This window comes from Lissotriton vulgaris, chromosome 1_1 (assembly GCF_964263255.1).
Source record: "Lissotriton vulgaris chromosome 1_1, aLisVul1.2, whole genome shotgun sequence".
NCBI lineage: Eukaryota > Metazoa > Chordata > Amphibia > Caudata > Salamandridae > Lissotriton > Lissotriton vulgaris.
In genome coordinates this window covers 280289639-280307461 of record NC_141685.1, presented here as the reverse complement: position 1 = coordinate 280307461, position 17823 = coordinate 280289639, and the positions used below count along the sequence as shown (strand labels likewise).

At 42.7% G+C, this 17823-nt stretch overlaps 1 pseudogene; it reads right to left on the bottom strand.

Moving 5' to 3' along the window:
- Positions 1-287: 287 nt before the first annotated feature.
- LOC147746985 (U7 small nuclear RNA) lies at positions 288-340 on the bottom strand (annotated as a pseudogene).
- Between the last annotated feature and the right edge of the window lie 17483 nt (positions 341-17823).

The following is a 17823-nucleotide window of genomic DNA, read 5'->3' as shown; positions in this document are numbered from 1 at the left end:
TCTAGAACGGAGGTAAACTGGAATTAAAAAAGCCAGTTAACAAAACAAGCTAAAATTAATTGGGCACTTTTCAACAATCAACAACGAACCTCACTGTACTCGTTTAAATAATATCTGCTGGCAACACCCACCATTGTGTAGCATAGTAAGACATATCCTTAAATGGACCGTAACATTATTTCCCTCTACATATTTAAACGAGTTGCATATCAAGATCCTAATTTCATTTCTCAACGTTCCAACCGTTCTAGATTAGAACAGATGACTTTCTTCATTTTCAATAATGTGACGGCTTCTCTTTATAAGAAACCTTCCAGACAAATAGTAAAGAGCTATTCTAATAAAGGTAAGTGAAATTTCATGTGGTAGCACTAAAAATACCTACTTTTAATATGTCCCCTTTAATACATTAATTGTTGATTGAAATGGAAAGGAGTAAAATATATGAGGGTACTAAAATAAGTTATTATTGACAATTTAACAAAGAAAAACAAAGAAAAGAAGTCCATGGCATTGCACAGAAAATATGCAAATATTAGTACCTCGGCCACGCCCTGCTTGAGAGCCGACAAACCAAACACCTCACTGGTTTAGAATGGCTCGCCATTGGTTTGGACGTCACTGGAATGAGAGGCGTGGCGTCCATGCTGGATCGGGTTGAAAGACTTAAAACCGGGAGGATATTTTGCTAGCAAGCGGCCATGACAGATTGGGGTAAAATGTCGGCCTTGACAGAATGACGATAAAGTTGTCTCGCGCACATGTCTGAGGAGCTCTTTTTCCGCCGAACAACTAACTGCTCTCATCAGTCTGTCCAACTTTATTATGTTTCTACTAGGAGGGTTCAGGACAACTATCTAAAAAAACAGATGTCATTTCTCTGTATTCTAATGAGAGTTTACTTAATGCCTCTATATTTTGCACCAGGTCCTGATGAGACCCACTGATTCACTCTTAAATCGGTAAAAACATTGGGGCATTTTACCAGGCAAATGCAATAACATTTAAAATATTACACATCAAGCTGCAGTTCACCTCATGTCCCTAGATGTCCCTGATGATGCAAATGCAATAGCATTAAAATATCTTATATCAAGCTGCAGTACACCTCGCAGTCCCTAGATGTCCCTGATGAGGCAAATGCAATAGCATTTAAAATATTATACATCAAGCTGCAGTTCACCTCGTCGTCCCAAGATTTCCCTGATGAGTAAAATTAAAAAACATTGAAACCCTTTCATGAATGCTAAAAATTATGCTAAGCTTATCCCATAATGCTTTGCAGGGCCTTTTAGTTGTATTTTTGCCCATAACTGTGCTTGGGGTGGTTATAAGAGAATGGGACCTCCACTGAATTACTATTTAAAGGGAGCAGGAATGTATAGAACCTGGGAAGAAAAAACAACACTCGTGACGGAATGCCCCCCAGCGATTGTCACGCCCCCCAGCACACACCCACAGCACAATGCAGACACGCCCACAAGGGACTACTTTGCTGGCACGGTTCTTTTACATTTTAAATGTATATGGTGGGCGTCTGCATAGCCTATGTCCTTCTGCTGCAACTGCCCTTTCCAACGCTGTATTGGGTGATGTGATTGGAGCTGTGGTTCCCGAGTTTACCTGGCCAAAAGGTGCAAGTTCTCTCTTTATAATAGTAGTATATATATATATATATATATATATATATATATATATATATATATATATATATATATATATATATATATATATATATATATATATATATATATATATATATATATATATATATATATATATATATATATATATATATATCCATTCCAAAACTTCTCCGTTTGGGGAGCCCCCGACCCTTCAGGGCGGCCTCTGAAACCGGGCACGGCATATATATATCCTGGCTCACTGCTCAAAAGTCCGGGGCACTATTACAGCGGGTGCTAGTCCAAGCGCGTCAGAGCTTCGCGCTTCAAAATGTGAAAGCTCTCTCCCTCCCGATCCCGGGTGGAAATAAGGACAGCACACACGGGAATTCTCCTTAGAAGCAACTTTACTCGCACAGACGCGTTTCGGAAGCCACGCTTCCTTCCTCAATGTTTGTTACACCGCAACGCGCGATTAGGCGCCATTTTATTTCAAAATACACAAACAACTCACGATGGTAAGCATAGAGAGAGGACTGACGCGTGAGCGCCATCTTGCTAGTGCATATAATTCTACAGTAGCATGACTGTGATTAAACAACACTCATTCATCTAGTGATTGCTAATATTCATAATCATTTAAAGACCTCACACATTTAAAACGAGGAATTTACAAAGTAATATTGCCGTGGATCGGCAAATAACCCTCTCATTAATACGATGGGCAATGGACTGAAATCTTGCCGTGGATCGGCCTGTGGCAACACGAAGGTTGCCATTTGAATTTCCATTAGCCCCGTATATTAGTTTTTACCAATCAGTGTTGAATGATTCATTCCAAAATATTACAAAAGTTGCAAAATATTAAACAGTAATCCTGAAAATACCAAAAGAAATAAGTACGTGGTGCAATATTTATCTGAACAATCAAGATCTCTCAGTTCATTCTAAAGCACTTAATAACCATTAGTCACAGAAAGACGCACATTGCAGAAACCATTATCATTTAGCTGTTATTACTTTCGTGTCCACACTGGAGATACTGCATGGCATTGTTGTCACTTAGCTCCCTAAATGTACAGTCAATTCCTCCCCACAGTTCAATCCCAAGGGGGCCTTTGTTTGGCAGTCTATGATATATCGGGATTCTAACCTACGAAGTTTTTGTAGTTTATCCCCTCCCCTGATGTTGTCAGAAATTGCATCCAGGCAGAAATACTGTAACAGGTTCCTGTCGCTCTTATGTTTGATGGAAAAGTGTCTTGCGACAGGGTATGTGAAATCTCTGTTTACTATGGCCCGCATATGTTCTAAAATGCGCAATTTCACAGGATTTATGGTGCTGCCTATATACCTAAGCCCACAAGGGCAGAGGAGGCAGTAGACTGCGAATGGGGAAATGCAGGTAAGGAATTGCTTGATTTTCTTTTTGGTTCTACAACCCACGATTTCATAAGAATAAACCCTTTTACTATTGGCACAGGCCTTACATCGACCACAGGGGAAGAAACCTTTTACATCTTTTAGTTTGCCTGTGCGTGTGGGGATGGGTGACAGGTGACTATGTACCAAAGTATCCCTCAACGAACGCGCCCTTCTAAAAGTGATTAGGGGATTTGCAGGTATGTCACTCCCTATGATATTATCCTTTTGCAGTATATGCCAATGTCTTTTCAGGATGTTCCTCAATTGTTGACAATCTTTAGAGTATGGTGTAACCATCCTGAATTTTTCTATGTTGGTTGAGGGTTTATGTTTCTTAACAAACAGGGTCTGTCTGGGTTGTGTCCTTACTCTGTCTAGGGTGTTCTGTAACAGTTGCTTGCTATACCCCTAGCCTCAAATCTGTCATTACTTTCCTGTGCCGCCAGCTCAAAGTCTTCATTGGTGGAACAGTTACATTTCAACCGTAGAAGCTCACCATACGGTATACTCTTAATGAGCTTCTGGGGATGATTGCTTGACGCATGTAGCGTACTGTTTCCCGCCGTTGGCTTTCTATAGAGGGAAGTTTGAATGCTGTTGTCAATCGCCTCAATTTTTAAGTCTAAGTACACCGCCTCACTCATGCTCGCATGACCAGTAAAAATCAGGTTGCAGTTGTTTTCATTCAACACTTTAACATATTGCCAAGCTGTCTCTACCGAGCCATTCCACACTATGCACAAATCGTCAATGTAACGATACCATGAGACGATACAGTTCGACCACTGCTCTCTCTCGGGGCCCCAGGCCTCTTGCTCCTCCCACCAGCCCACGAATAAATTTGCGTAGCTGGGGGCGAAGCAGGAACCCATGGCAGTACCGGAGAGCTGTCTAAACAGGTCATCCTGGAATAAAAAGATGTTGTTATAGAGACAAAATGCAATTAGCTCCATCAGCATAGCATTATGCTGGGCATATTTCAAAGGTCTCTTCCCTAGGAAGTACTGGATCGCCTTCATTCCCTGTGCGTGCTCAATGCTCGTGTAGAGACTGGTGATGTCAAGGGTCAATAGGCAATAACCTGGTTGCCATGCAATTGCTTCGATTTTTTCAATAAAGTCAGCAGTGTCTCGGATGTAAGACTTCAGATCCAAAACTATTTCAAACAGGAAGTGATCTAAAAATTTAGATACATTCTCGGTTAGGCTGCCCATAGATGAGATAATGGGGCGCCCGGGTGGTTTGTCCATCCTCTTATGTACTTTGGGCAAGTAATAAAAGGTGGGGGTGATAGGATGTGTTGTTTTCAGGAAGAAATATTCTTCTGTCTCAAGCATCTGTTTGTCATGCCATTTTTTGAGTAGTCCATGCAGTTCTTCAATACCGGACTGATATCTTTGTTTTGTGGTCAATTCATAACAAGACTTGTCCTGCAGTTGTCGCATAGCTTCTTGGACGTAATCTTCACGTGACAAAATAACCACATTGCCGCCTTTATCTGAAGGTTTACAGACTATTGATGTATCCTCGGCCAATGTTTTTATTGCAATTCGCTGTTTTTCGGTTAAGTTGTTCCGATGTCCCCAAGATTTTTTATGTATGCGCATTTTTCTTAGATCACTAATCACCAACTCTGAGAAAGTGTCTATCATGTCGGTTTGTGTTGGAGGCACAAATTTTGACTTGAGTTTGAGACCACTGACAGGAGCCTCTTGTTCGATATCCACAGCCCTTAGTCTCTGAGTCAGGTTGTCCAATGGCGTTGGTATTGTGTTTGCTGTACTCTCCAAACGTAGTTCTTCCAGCAGTTGCAAAGTGGTTAATTCATTCACTTTCAATAGATCAGTGTCTTTGTAACGTGATCAAATTATTTTGGCTTCATCTGCAGTTGGTTTGGTCTTGAAAAATTTATGCAGGCGAAGTCTTCTAATGAATTGAAACAGATCAATTCTGGTCTGAGTGTACTCAAGGTTACTGTCAGGGCAAAAAGTTAATCCCAGTTTGAGGACTGACTCTTCTGATGGTGAAAGAGCCCTTGCAGAGAGGTTGATGATTGTAAGGTTGTCTGTTATGTCATCAGGTCCTACCATCTTGATCCCCTTTTGGCTCGTGTTTTGCGCGTACGGGCCTCCGCATTCGGCGCTCTTCCTCTTCCTCTGCCTCTTCCGACCGCCCCGTCTGGTTTTTCTTCTTCGTTTTCAGGGGGTTTGTTCTTCCCTCCCCTCAACCAGTTCAATCGGATCACTTGTACCTCCGTTTGAAAAGGGGTGTCCTCGGTTTGTTGCAGGGTTCCGGTTTCGTCTTCAGACAGTTCGCCTTCTGTGACCTCAGATTCCGATGTCTCCACATTCGTCGGTGCAGCCGCACCGGCAGCTTTGTTTCTTAGTAGATCCTTCCGTGTTTGATCGTACTTTTTAGAGAACGTGAGGACTCGACCCATGGCATAGTCCCTTTCGTCTCTGTCAAATTTCTCTTGTTTACGTGTTCGTATTTTTTGCTCGTATTTTTCCAGACGTTTCTTCATCTGGGCTCTCAGCTGATCCTGCTGGTCTTTATCTTCATTGGTCGCTAGTTCTGTCTCCATAGTTTCAATTTCTTTGAGGACCTTATCTCTGTCGCTCCAAGATTTCTAGCATCCCTTCACAGGATTTAGCGATGTGTGCTGCCCAGGTTTCAAGAAGCTGTGGGTCCGGGTGTTCATATGCAGGAATTGTAAATATCCGCAATCCTCTTGGCACTCTTTTCACTTCTATATATCCTTGGAGTGATGTGCCCTCCCACCACTTGCAAAGCTCCCGCTAGAGAAATTATACGAGCGGGAGCTTTGCAAAAAATATAAATACAAGTGATCAAGGCTTTTGAGAGCCAAAACGCGTCATGGCTGACTGGTGTTGGGCAATAAAATAACATCACCAAGATTTTGGGTCTCGCTTCTTCCTTCTGCACGGCAAGATTGGTTGTGTTTGGACAATTACATACTGCATATATATATATATATACTGTCTCAACCTTGAAAAAAAAAGTCTCCATATATATATATTGTGCTCCAAATTCTTCCCCACTTGCAAAAGAATTATCCACACTCGCAGGGTTGATTTCCAAAGGTTGTTTTATTTTACAACAACAGACAGACGCGTTTGCGTTTCGGCACACAGCCTTTCTTGATGTCAGTAGCCACTAGACATCGGCATGTATTTAAAACATTATCCCCGCAATAAAGGAAGGACTATAGCTTACTGACATTAACCAGCGCCATCTTGGAGTGATATATGTTGTCATAAATATGATCGATCTTATGTATGTTATTCATTTTCACATACACTTTATATACTCCATTACCCAAGTAAAATCAACTCTGTGAGATATAAGCAATTTATCATCATCCCACATGTAAAATTCTCATTTTTATATATTGAATTACTCGGTTTCAAAACAAAATTGAGCCGTGTATCGGCTATTATCCTCCCTTTGATGTTATTCAGGTCTGTGTTCAAACAAGTTAACCATTAACATACCATCTTTTCTGTATAAACATTTCTATACTTTTCTCTTATTTCATTTTTTCTCTTATCAAATTCATATTCATAGAGCCCACCAAGGCACATCTCTTGACTTGAAATAAAAATTCAAAATCACAAGTTAATCTCAAATCCAAAAAGATAACATCATTTCATCCAGATTTAGATCAAAACACTGTTTCTTATATACATATATAAAAATATACAAATATACAAATAGAGCTGTCACAGTCCCCGCATCTTTAGCAGTGTCATCATTGTGTTATTATCCAATACTTATGTTCCAGTGTGCACCATGAGGTCTTCCCCACTGTTCATACCCCAAGGGATTTTGGTATGGAGGTCAATAATGTACCTCGATTCCAATCTTCGAAGTTTCTTTAATCAATCCCCCCCTCTGATATTATCAGGAACTAGGTCAAGTCCAAAACAGAGTAACTGATTCCGATCACTTTTATGTTTTCCGTAAAGTGTCTTGCGACTGGATATGCCTGGTCCACCTTGTCTATTGCCCTCATGTGTTCTAATATCCGCATTTTAAATGGGTGCACTGTACTACCTATGTAGCGCAACCCACAAGGGCAGACAAAACAGTACACCACATATGGTGTACTGCAAGTGATAAACTTCCTGATTTTCTTGACCATACCGGTGTCTTGAATAGTATATGTAAGCGCTCTTTTGCTGTTACAACACGCTTTACATTTATTACAGGGGAAAAAACCTTTCATGTCCTTGAGGGTATTAGTCTTAGAGGGTATCTTTTCTAGATGACTTCGTACCAATTGATCTCGGATGGACCTGGCCTTTTTAAATGTGACCAAAGGGAAATTGGGAACATGCCCACCTATGACATTATCCATTTTAAGGATATGCCAGTTTTTTCTCAGCATGTGTTTTAAATGATTTGCCTCTGCTGAATATGGGGTAATCAGTCGGAATTTACCTCCTTCTGTTTTCTTGTTCTTACTTTGACCCAATAAGATATCCCTTGTCATTGCTCTTACTTTACACAGTGTTTTGTTCAGGGTGACAGGATTATAACCCCTTACAATGAATCTAGCTACACTCTCGGATGCTGCCGTTTCAAAGTCACAATCGCGTGTGCAATTCCTCCTGAGTCTATGTAACTCCCCATAGGGGATACTTTGCACTAGTTTGGGGGGGTGGCTGCTCGTTGCATACAATATCGAATTGCCAGCCGTGGCTTTTCGATATAAAGAAGTCTCAATCTTGCCCCCAACAACTTGCACTCTCAGGTCCAAGTAGTCCACTGCCACTGGACTAATTGCCCCCGAAAAGTGCAAGTTGTGATCGTTGTCATTTTAGTTGGCAATGTAGTGACATGCAGTCTCCTCAGTCCCTTGCCAGATGATAAATAAATCATTGCTATATCGATGCCATTTTATCACCGAGCCACTTGATATGTCATCCTTGTAGGTTTTGGGCACCTGCTCCTCCCACCAGCCAACGAACAAGTTTGCATAGCTGTGAGCAAAGCAGGTGCCCATCGCCGTACCAGACACCTGTTTGTAGTATTCATCTTCAAAAAGGAAAATGTTGTTAGTTAAGCAAGAATGCAAAAACTCAATCAACATACAATTGTGTTGCGCATATCTTAAGTGTCTTTTCTTTAGATAGACAGTAACCGCTTCTATCCCCTTTGAATGTTCAATACAGGTGTAAAGACTCGTTATATCAAGCACAACAAATAGGTAGTCCGATTGCCATTGTACATTTTCGATTTTATTAAAAAAATCCTTGGTGTCTTTCACATGGGAAGATAACTTAGTCACCAATGTTGCCAGAAAATAGTCAAGGAACTTTGAAAATAGTTCCGTCAGTCCCTGAACTGAAGAGACAATTGGTCTCCCAGGTGGATGCAAGTTGTCTTTATGTATTTTGGGAATGTGGTAAAATGTGGGGCAAGTAGGGTTGGAGTTGCGAAGATATAGATGTTCTTCATTCCCAAGCATTCCTTTATTATACCACTTATTTATAAGCGCATCATATGCTTGGATACTTTGTTGGTATACTTTAAAAGTGGTTTTCTGATAACAACTGCCATCCTATAATTGCCTAATAGCCTCAAGGTGGTATTGTTCCCTTGTTTGCACCACCACATTCCCCCCTTTGTCCGAGGGTTTTATAATAATGGACTTGTCAACAGCCAGTGTGTTCAACGCGGTTTTCTCATCTTGTGAAAGATTCCTTCCATTGATATGTGTCCTCTGTTTTTTACGGAACTGTAGGAGATCCTTCATCATTGCCTCTGCAAAGGTATCTAGGGCATCAAATGGCATCTGTGGGTTGAAGGTAGAGCACGGCTTGAATGGACTTTCTTCTCGATCCTGCTCTATCCCCACATTGATCGCACGTTGTACCACATCCTGGCTCATTACATCACCCATCATTACTTCAGTTCTTACATTCTCCAATGCTTCTATGCCTGGGAGATCATTGACAACGAGATCATCAGTGACTGTTAGTCACGCCGTTGGCTTCTTGTTGTCCTTCAAATGAGTTGTAATTGCGCTTGCAGGTAGTCCAGAATGCCGCTGCTAGGTTTGTCCTGGATCTTCCTAAACGCACCTCAGCCACAGCAGCCAGAAAGTTGTTGCATTGGCTTCCTGTTGAGGACCGCATTCACTTTAAGACCCTATGTATGACATACAGGGCTTTAGCTAAAAACAGTCCCACTGGTGTAGGATCCATCCTGTCCCACTACACTCCCTCTAGGGATCTGCGTTCCTCTGGCAGACTCCTCCTATCTACCCCCCGTTTCAGGAGAGCGAAATGGGGTGGCAGGGCCTTCTCCACCTTGGCCCCCAAGTGGTGGAATGCCCTCCGGCTGGAAATAAGATCCCTACCCACTCTTCAGGCATTCAGAAGGGCTCTGAAAACACATCTCTTTGCGCAGGCGTATCTGTAGTGGTGTATTGCTTACATTTATGATTTGTTTTGTTAGGCACCTTGATGCCTTCGGGTTATTGTTTGCGCGGTATACATTTTTATTCAATTCAATTCAATTCAAGTACTTATGTAGTTTCAGCTTTCTTACGAAACTAAAGAGATCAATCCTAGTCTGAGTGTATTCAAGATGGGAATCAGGGCAGAATGTCAATCCCAAACTCAGCACTTTGTGTTCCAAGTCAGTAAGTGGTCTTGTTGTTAAATTTACCACCGTGAGATTAGTTGTTTCCACTATCTCCTGTTGGTTCTCCTGCGGTTGGTCCAGGTTGTGCTTTTGGGCTTTACTACCACCAACGGATCTTCTAGTCCTCCTACGCTTGTTTCTGGGGGCTTGTTTTTCCCCCCTCGTAGCCAGGATTGCCTGATGACTTGAAACTCGGTCTGAAAAGGGGTCTGCTTGTTAAACCCACTTGCGACGTGCATCGCTGGTTCATCACTGGATTCGTTACCCGTCAAGTCAGATTCCGATGTCACAACTGTTTGTGCCGGCATTTTTGTTTTGGAACTCAATTCTTTACGGGAAACGTCACATTTTTTTGCGTAAGTTAGCACTCTGCCCTGAGTATAATCTCGTTCGTCTCTTTGAAACTTCTCTTGCTTGCAAGATTTTATTTTCTGTTCATATTTTAACAATCTTGGTTTCATTTGTTCCATTGCTTCAGTTATTTTTTTGTCATCTTCCTCTTTGTGCAAATCTTCTTCCAGCTGCTTAATCTCCGCTAGTGTCTTTTCGCGGTCGCTCCATGCGTACTTCACCAACAAGCCCAGTGTTCCTTTGCAAAAGTGGGCCGTGTGTTCCGCCCAGTCAGTCAATAGTTGGGGATGAGGGTTCTCATACGAGGGGACAGTATATACTCTTAATCCTCTTGGGACTCTATCCACCTCAATGTATCCCTGTAAGCTTGTAGCCTCCCACCATTTCCTGATCTCGCGTTCGTATAAACGCTCTAATTTCAACATTATGTCGTTGAATTTGGTCTTGGGTTGTTTCGGATCCGGCATGCTGGCTTGGACTCCACCCACATTTTGTTTTTTAAACATACCTTTGGCATCTTCATGCCTGGTTGATTCGCAGAACATGCTGTCGTCTATTGGCTGTTGTCTAGGACTCTTTGACTGTTTAAATCTCGCAACCTCTTATTGGTAATATCGCCCCTTACGTCGCGCTGCCACACATAACTGTCTTTTATTCTTCAGAACAGAAGGAGATTGTTAGCTCACCCGATCGCGGTTCTCCCGATTCACTGCCCTTCTTACGACGTGCCGCTCGTCGTTCCCCGCAATTAGTTCCACTTTATTCCTTCTCCTTGTGGTAGGCGCGGTGCAGCCGTTTTAACGCCCGTTCAGGACACAGCTCCTTTTTCCACAGTCCTCGGTGCACTCTTCAACGGGTGCGGATAGCGGTCGTGGACGCCGCCAATTATTGTGCTCCAAATTCTTCCCCACTTGCAAAAGAATTATCCACACTCGCGGGGTTGATTTCCAAAGGTTGTTTTATTTTACAACAACAGACAGACGCGTTCGCGTTTCGGCACACAGCCTTTCTCGATGTTGATATATATATATGGAGAGTTTTTTTCCAAGGTTGAGACAGTTCATAACGGTGATACAGAAAAGCCAAATCAAAAATGTTTGCTGTGAGGTGCGGTTCATTCACTACTTTATATGGGTGGTGCTGTGTCATCGTTGGGTCATATATTTTTATTTACACTTGCATTCACATGGCCCTTTCTACATTTTTATTTACCTCCTGGGGAGACCATTTTCTATGTGATTTTTTTTAAAGACGGTGAGGCAAGTTATCAACACTTTGTGGCAGATTTATTAAATCTTTGTGCTGGTGCAGTCATGGAAAATGACGCAAACCACTGCTTTACTATTTGGAAATTCCGAGCCTCATTTACAAAGAAATGACTCTGTGCCGCAAGCCATTTTGCTGCGCTGAGCTGCTTCATTTTAAAAGCACAAAGATGCCTCATTTTAACAACAATACAACACATTCATGTGCTTTCCCCTGCACTGGCGCACAATTAGATGCCTTGCACCAGTCCAGGCACCCTTGCGTCATGTTTCAAGGGTGCCTGCGTTGTGGGGATGATTGTTTTTGTGCATGAAGGGGCAGCTTCCAACACAAACATACCCATTAATGGTGTTTTCCTCTTTCCTTGTACATATGGGTATGCACACAGCACCGCCGGTGCGTCAAAAGAACTGATGCACCCCCGGCCCAACAGCCTTGTAAATGAGGCCCTTCATTTGCACCAAAAAGTAGCCTAAATGTAAAAACAATTGGGCATATTACCAAGGGTGGTAATAGGCAATTATTGCCGGTTTAGCAGCCGTTTTCGGCCGCTACCGGCGATAACTCTATCGCTCTATTAGCAAGCTGTCGCTAACTGATGTTAGCGACAGCTTTTAGGCGATAGCGAGCGATTTGGGGCCCGCTTTAAATGTCAGCGATATTTATCACTAATGACATGCAAAGTGGGCGTACCCAACCTGTTAGTGACTGAAAGCAGTCGCTAACATCCCTATCGCCTATTAGCTAGGCAGGCGTAGCAATGGAAATATTCCCGCTATCGCCAAAAACCAATGCCTGCTCAGACCAGTTCTTAGCCATGTTATCCAATGGGAGGTGGATAGCATGGTTAAGAGCATTTCGTTGCTAATGCCTGAATATTGCTGTATTGTCAGCGATATTCACGCATTTCGCCGCTATCGCTGGATATTTTAGCACAATGGAGAACAAACGTTGCTAATAGCATGTTTTCTCCGCTAACATATCCAAGGATAGGCAGCGATAAAAAAATCGTCGCTAAGCCTCTTTAGCGATAACTGTCGCTACTTGTTGGTAATCTGCCCCAATAACTGTTTGTGTTACTTTGTATTATTTTGTGTCAAGCAGGAGTCCCGTGGGTAGTGCATGGCATCACCACACTCCCACCCAGTCTTTTTGATTCGAATCCCTTGCTACTAAAATTGTTGTACAGGGATTTGTGCCACAAATTAACATCCCCTCAAGGCAAGCTCTATGTGACTTATTTATAAGCCCAGTGCGTCACTTTTTTGGACTCACCGGCGGCGCAGACTGCCTGCCCTTACTTACAAGGCCACATAAAGTCACCCTGCATGGCTTTTCATGGCATTGCAATTATGGCCTCCTCTCATGCGTTACTCTGCATGAAGGGGTGCTCCATGGGTGTTGCTGTGTCTGGTCCCATGAAACATCCATTGAACCTGACGCATTACCAGATTTACAATGTTTGGTAAACCTGGGAATGTGCGAGATTACTACGCCTCCCCAGGGGAGGCACAACATGGAGAAATGCCTTTATTTCTACGTGTTTTTCCTTTTTCGATGTGTGCTGTATTATGCAGCACACATTTAAAGAGGAAAACATCTCTCGTGAAGGAAGGTGTCCCTTCCTGCACAAAAACAATCACCCCTACAACGCAGACACCCTTGCACCATAGCGCCGGGTTGGCGCTTATAATAATAATACTGGGTTTTATACAGCGCGAACAGCTACCTCACGAGGAGGTGTCCCGGCGCTAGTAGACCACAAGTAGCCTGAGGCAAGAAGTAGGGGAGTTAACGTGGCTGGGTGCTTGGAAGTCCATTATGCGCCAGTGCAGGGGAAGGCTTGCTGCAATGCTGTGCATCAAAATATTGTAAACCGGGCCCAAGTTAGAGCTTGGGTTTTATTTTTCCAAACTTTAGGTATATGTTGTGCCAAAGCAAAGTGACATATAACAGCTCAAAGTGTGGATACAATATTTAGGGTCAGATTTATGATTGAATTGTGTTGCCTTACATCAGGAAACGACAAAATAATCCATAAGACAGATTTACCAAGCAGTGCAAGGCCACCTTGTGCAGCCCTGCATGGCTAGGTAAATGTGAAGTAACACAAGGTAAGTTCCCTGTCGTGGGGGGCATATTGACAAGAACTGACCCATCACCATGAGCAGCGATGCGTCAGATTTCATGCGCCTGCCGCACAGGCCCACACTCCCGTACCGTGCAGTGTTGTTGTCAATAATGGCAGTTCATTCCGCATCAGTAATATTATCACTGATTTCACAGAACATGGCCTGAGTGTTGTAATATGTGAGGACATAAGCAGTGCATGGCAAGGGCACAAGTTATAGTTTCCTAACAATAACTGTTGAATCGCAGTGTATTCTTTTGGTTTAAAATGGTATGTGACATTTTCACCTAACTATAATGTCGCTTTAACTTTTTTATTCTTTCAGTGAAATTATGTTTTAAAGTATATTTTATTACCATATCTTCTTATCCCAACTCCCCAGAATACAATGGGGCATATTACCAAGCCTGGCAAAATGATATTATCGCCGCTTTAGCTGCCGTTTTCGGCCGCTAAGCGGCGATAATATCATCGCCCTATTAGCAAGCTGTCGCTAACTGATGTTAGCGACAGCTTTTAGGCGACAGCGAGCGCTTTGGGCCCCACTTTGCATGTCAGCGATGTTTATCGCTAATGACATGCAAAGTGGGCGTACCCAACCTGCTAGCGACTGAAAGCAGTCGCTAACGTTGCTATCGCCTATTAGCAAGGCAGGCGTAGCGATGGAAATATTCCCGCTATCGCCAAAAACTAACGCATGGTCAGATCAGTTAGCCATGTTATCCAATGGGAGGTGGATAACATGGCTAAGAGCATTTCGTCGCTAATGCGTGAATATCGCTGTATTCTCAGCGATATTCACGCATTGACCCTGATTTTTATCGCTTTTGAGATAAACCTTGCAAATAGCAAGTTATCTCAGCGATAAAACCGGTGATGCGCGGCGATAAAAATATTGCCGCTAACCCTACTTAGCGATAAATATCGCTATTTGTTGGTAATATGCCCCAATGTCTTTAACTTTGCTTGGTAGGAATTGGTGGGCTGGCCCTGGTCTTAGGCCAGGCCCTGTCCCCAGACCCCTTCGGGCAGCTAACACCTCATCACAGGGTCACCTTTCAGTGTGCAGCAACCCACAGCAGAAATTCACCCCTTGCTTCCGCCCTTTTTTTTTAACATTTTCCAATCTCGCAAGACTTTTGTGCGAGCCAACGCCACCCTATGTGCTCCTGTGGGACTGGCTCCTTCAGGACACCTGTGGTATTGCAGTAACCCAAAAATATTTTTGGGACATTTGGGAGAAGGGCCACTTCCCCAGTCGTAGTTCGCCTTCCTTGCCACCTTATACCTTATTTTCATTTTCAGGACATGGGGACCAAGTCACTGTGTCCGGAAATAGCAGCCGCATTTCTCTTTGTGTTGCATTCAGCCAATCAGAGCGTAAGCTTAAGATGAAATAAATGCATTGGGGCAGATTTACAACTTCTGGGGAATCTCTGCTAGTCAGCAGGGATGTGCCAGAAGAGTTGTGACGCATATGCCCAGCTGTGCGCCACCACTGATGGGCCACATTTCCAATGTGGTGCACCGCGGCACACAGATGGGCAGATGCGTGTTGCGTCCCAGAGGGGAAAAGGCGGCGCATTTTCTGGAGTCACGTGCAAGCGCGACGCAACTCCAGCAAGGCTCAGGGTACCCCTATTCCTAACATGCTGCATCAATCCTTACACCTGCTTCAAGCAGGCGCAGCGTTTGGACGCAACATGGCCGAAAAAAGTGACTTCCTGAAATCTTGTAGATTTCCCTCAGCCACTTTTCGGAGGCGTTCCTGCACCGGAACGCCCAAATGTGGCGCTGCGCTTTACAACGTGATACATCTCCCTAGATGCGTCGCGTTGTAAATAGCCCGCAGCATGGCGCTGGCTTTGTGCCGCCGCTGCGTCACAAAAGTGATGCAGCGGTGGCGCAAATGTGGCGTCCGGGGCTTGTAAATCTGCCCCTTAGGGTTTATTTTTTGACATAGATAAGACATACTTTTGACATGGGTTAGTGAGTAATGTTTAAATATGTAAATATCTGTATCAGTCTCTCACTTTGTGTATAAGTGACTGCATTGGTTGGTGAGTAGCTACATGAGTGTCTATATGGGTTCTTACTTGGTTTTTCGAGTATCAGTATGAGTGTCTGTATGGTTCAGTGGAGGGTATTACTTAGTGCATAGATGCATGAATGAGTGAGGGGCCGATTAGCAGAACTAACTTAAGATAAAATCCTAAACTTACTACTTTTGATATTCACAGAAGTTAGAATTTTGTCTTAAGTTTGTCTTAAGACAAACTTAAAAAAGACTTAAGACAGACTTAAGACAAAATCCTAACTTAAGTCTGTCTTAAGTCTGTCTTAAGTTTGTCTTAAGACAAACTTAAGACAAAATCCTAACTTCTGTGAATACCAAAAGTAGTAAGTTTAGGATTTTGTCTTAAGTTAGTTCTGTGAATCGGGCCCCTAGTCACTGTTTGTATGTGTTGAAGACAGTATGTGTGCAGGACTGTATTGGTGGATGAGTGTGTGTATGGGTGTGTTAGTGAGGGTGGGCCCGATTCACAGAACTAACTTAAGACAAAATCCTAAACTTACTATTTTTGGTATTCACAGAAGGTAGGATTTTGTCTTAAGTTTGTCTTAATACAAACTTAAGACAAACTTAGGACAGACTTAAGACAGACTTAAGACAGACTTAAGACAAAATCCTAACTTAAGTCTGTCTTAAGTCTGTCTTAAGTCAAACTTAAGACAAAATCCTAACTTCTGTGAATACCAAAAGTAGTAAGCTTGTGATTTTGTCTTAAGTTAGTTCTGTGAATCGGCCCCTGAATGACTGTCTCAATAGTGTCTTTATCAGTAACTACATATATTTTAAACTAGTATATGTGCGTATTGGTATATATAAGTGAGTATATGTGAGAGTGAGAGATTGGAAGAGTTCCTGTATGAATACGTATATATGTTTCTATAAGTGATTGTTTAAAAGAGTAAGTATGTGTAAGTTTCTGTAGAAGTAAGTGTGGTGGTGTGTGTATAACTATATATGCATGTAAATGGATGTTTGATTCTTTGTTAGCATGCGTGACTATGTGTGTGAGTAACTCTATGGATGAGTGGCGGTGTGTAACAGGATGTATAGGTGTATGAGTACATATGATGAGTAAGTACATGTATGAGTGACTGTATAGGACTGTTGGTGAATGAGTGGATGTGTATGTAGATCTTGGAATTACTGAATAGGTGTGTTGTAAGTGGTATAGGTATGTCCATTGTTTTGAAAATGTTAGTATCTATTTTTGAGTGTGTGTATCAAAGGTTATATTAGGGTGAGAGGAGGTCTGCCACTCTATCACAAGGATGATGTCATCAGTGATGTCATTTGAGATGTCATCAGTGATGTCATGAGTGATGTCACTGACCATGTCATGAGTGATGTAATATGTGACGTCATCAGCAGTGCATTGCGCGCGCGCAAGTTATAGTTAGCTGAACTAACTATAACAGGGACATTTCTAGGGTTTTGTACAAGTGAAATGTCCAGCTATCTATAACGCCCCTGAAACCTATGATTTTTTCAGTGAATCTCAAAGGTTTTTTAAATGCTAATTTCTAACTATAATGTGACTGAAACCTATGGTTTTTAAGTGAATTTCGAAGGTTTTTTTAATGCTAGTTTCTAACTATGCCTACAGAGGTAGGACATGTGAAGAAAGAAGAAAAAACGTACAGAAAGAAAAAAAAGAAATGCAGAAAGAAGCAACAGAAGTCCTCAAAGATGAAGAAAAGAGCAGGAAGAAGGAAGACTTGCAGAAAGAACAAACAGAGGAGCAGAAAGAAACCTTGTTGCAAAATCATCCTGTACCCTAAACTTTTTCCAATGGGTACGGGTGGTAACTGAGTCTGACTAACCAGTCCTAGAACCAGTACTAAGCTACAAGACACTTGGAATAGAGTGAAAATACCTACATACACTAGGGAACACTATGCGTTGCGGTACCCCTGTGATTACCATGGCCTCCTCTGTAAGATCCTAGTACATAATAGGGCAGGGGGATTAAAACAACCTCTTAAAACGCACCACAGAGCGTGTTTGGACACTGGTGAAGGGAGGGGGGGCCTGAAGTGACAGGTGTGCAAACACACCCTGTGGCCATTTTAATTTGGAGGATGAAGTCCCCTTGAATCCTGAGAGTCCCTAGGGTCAAACTAGCCTACTAGGTACCTCCAGTAAGCGCTGTTGCAGAGAGGTATAAAAAGGGGCATGGCCTGGACCAGCTCTCTGCAACGCATGGCAGTGGCGCTTACTGGAAGCACCTGGTGGGCTAGTTGGCCCCCAGGTGCCCTCAGGATTCAAGGGGAATTATT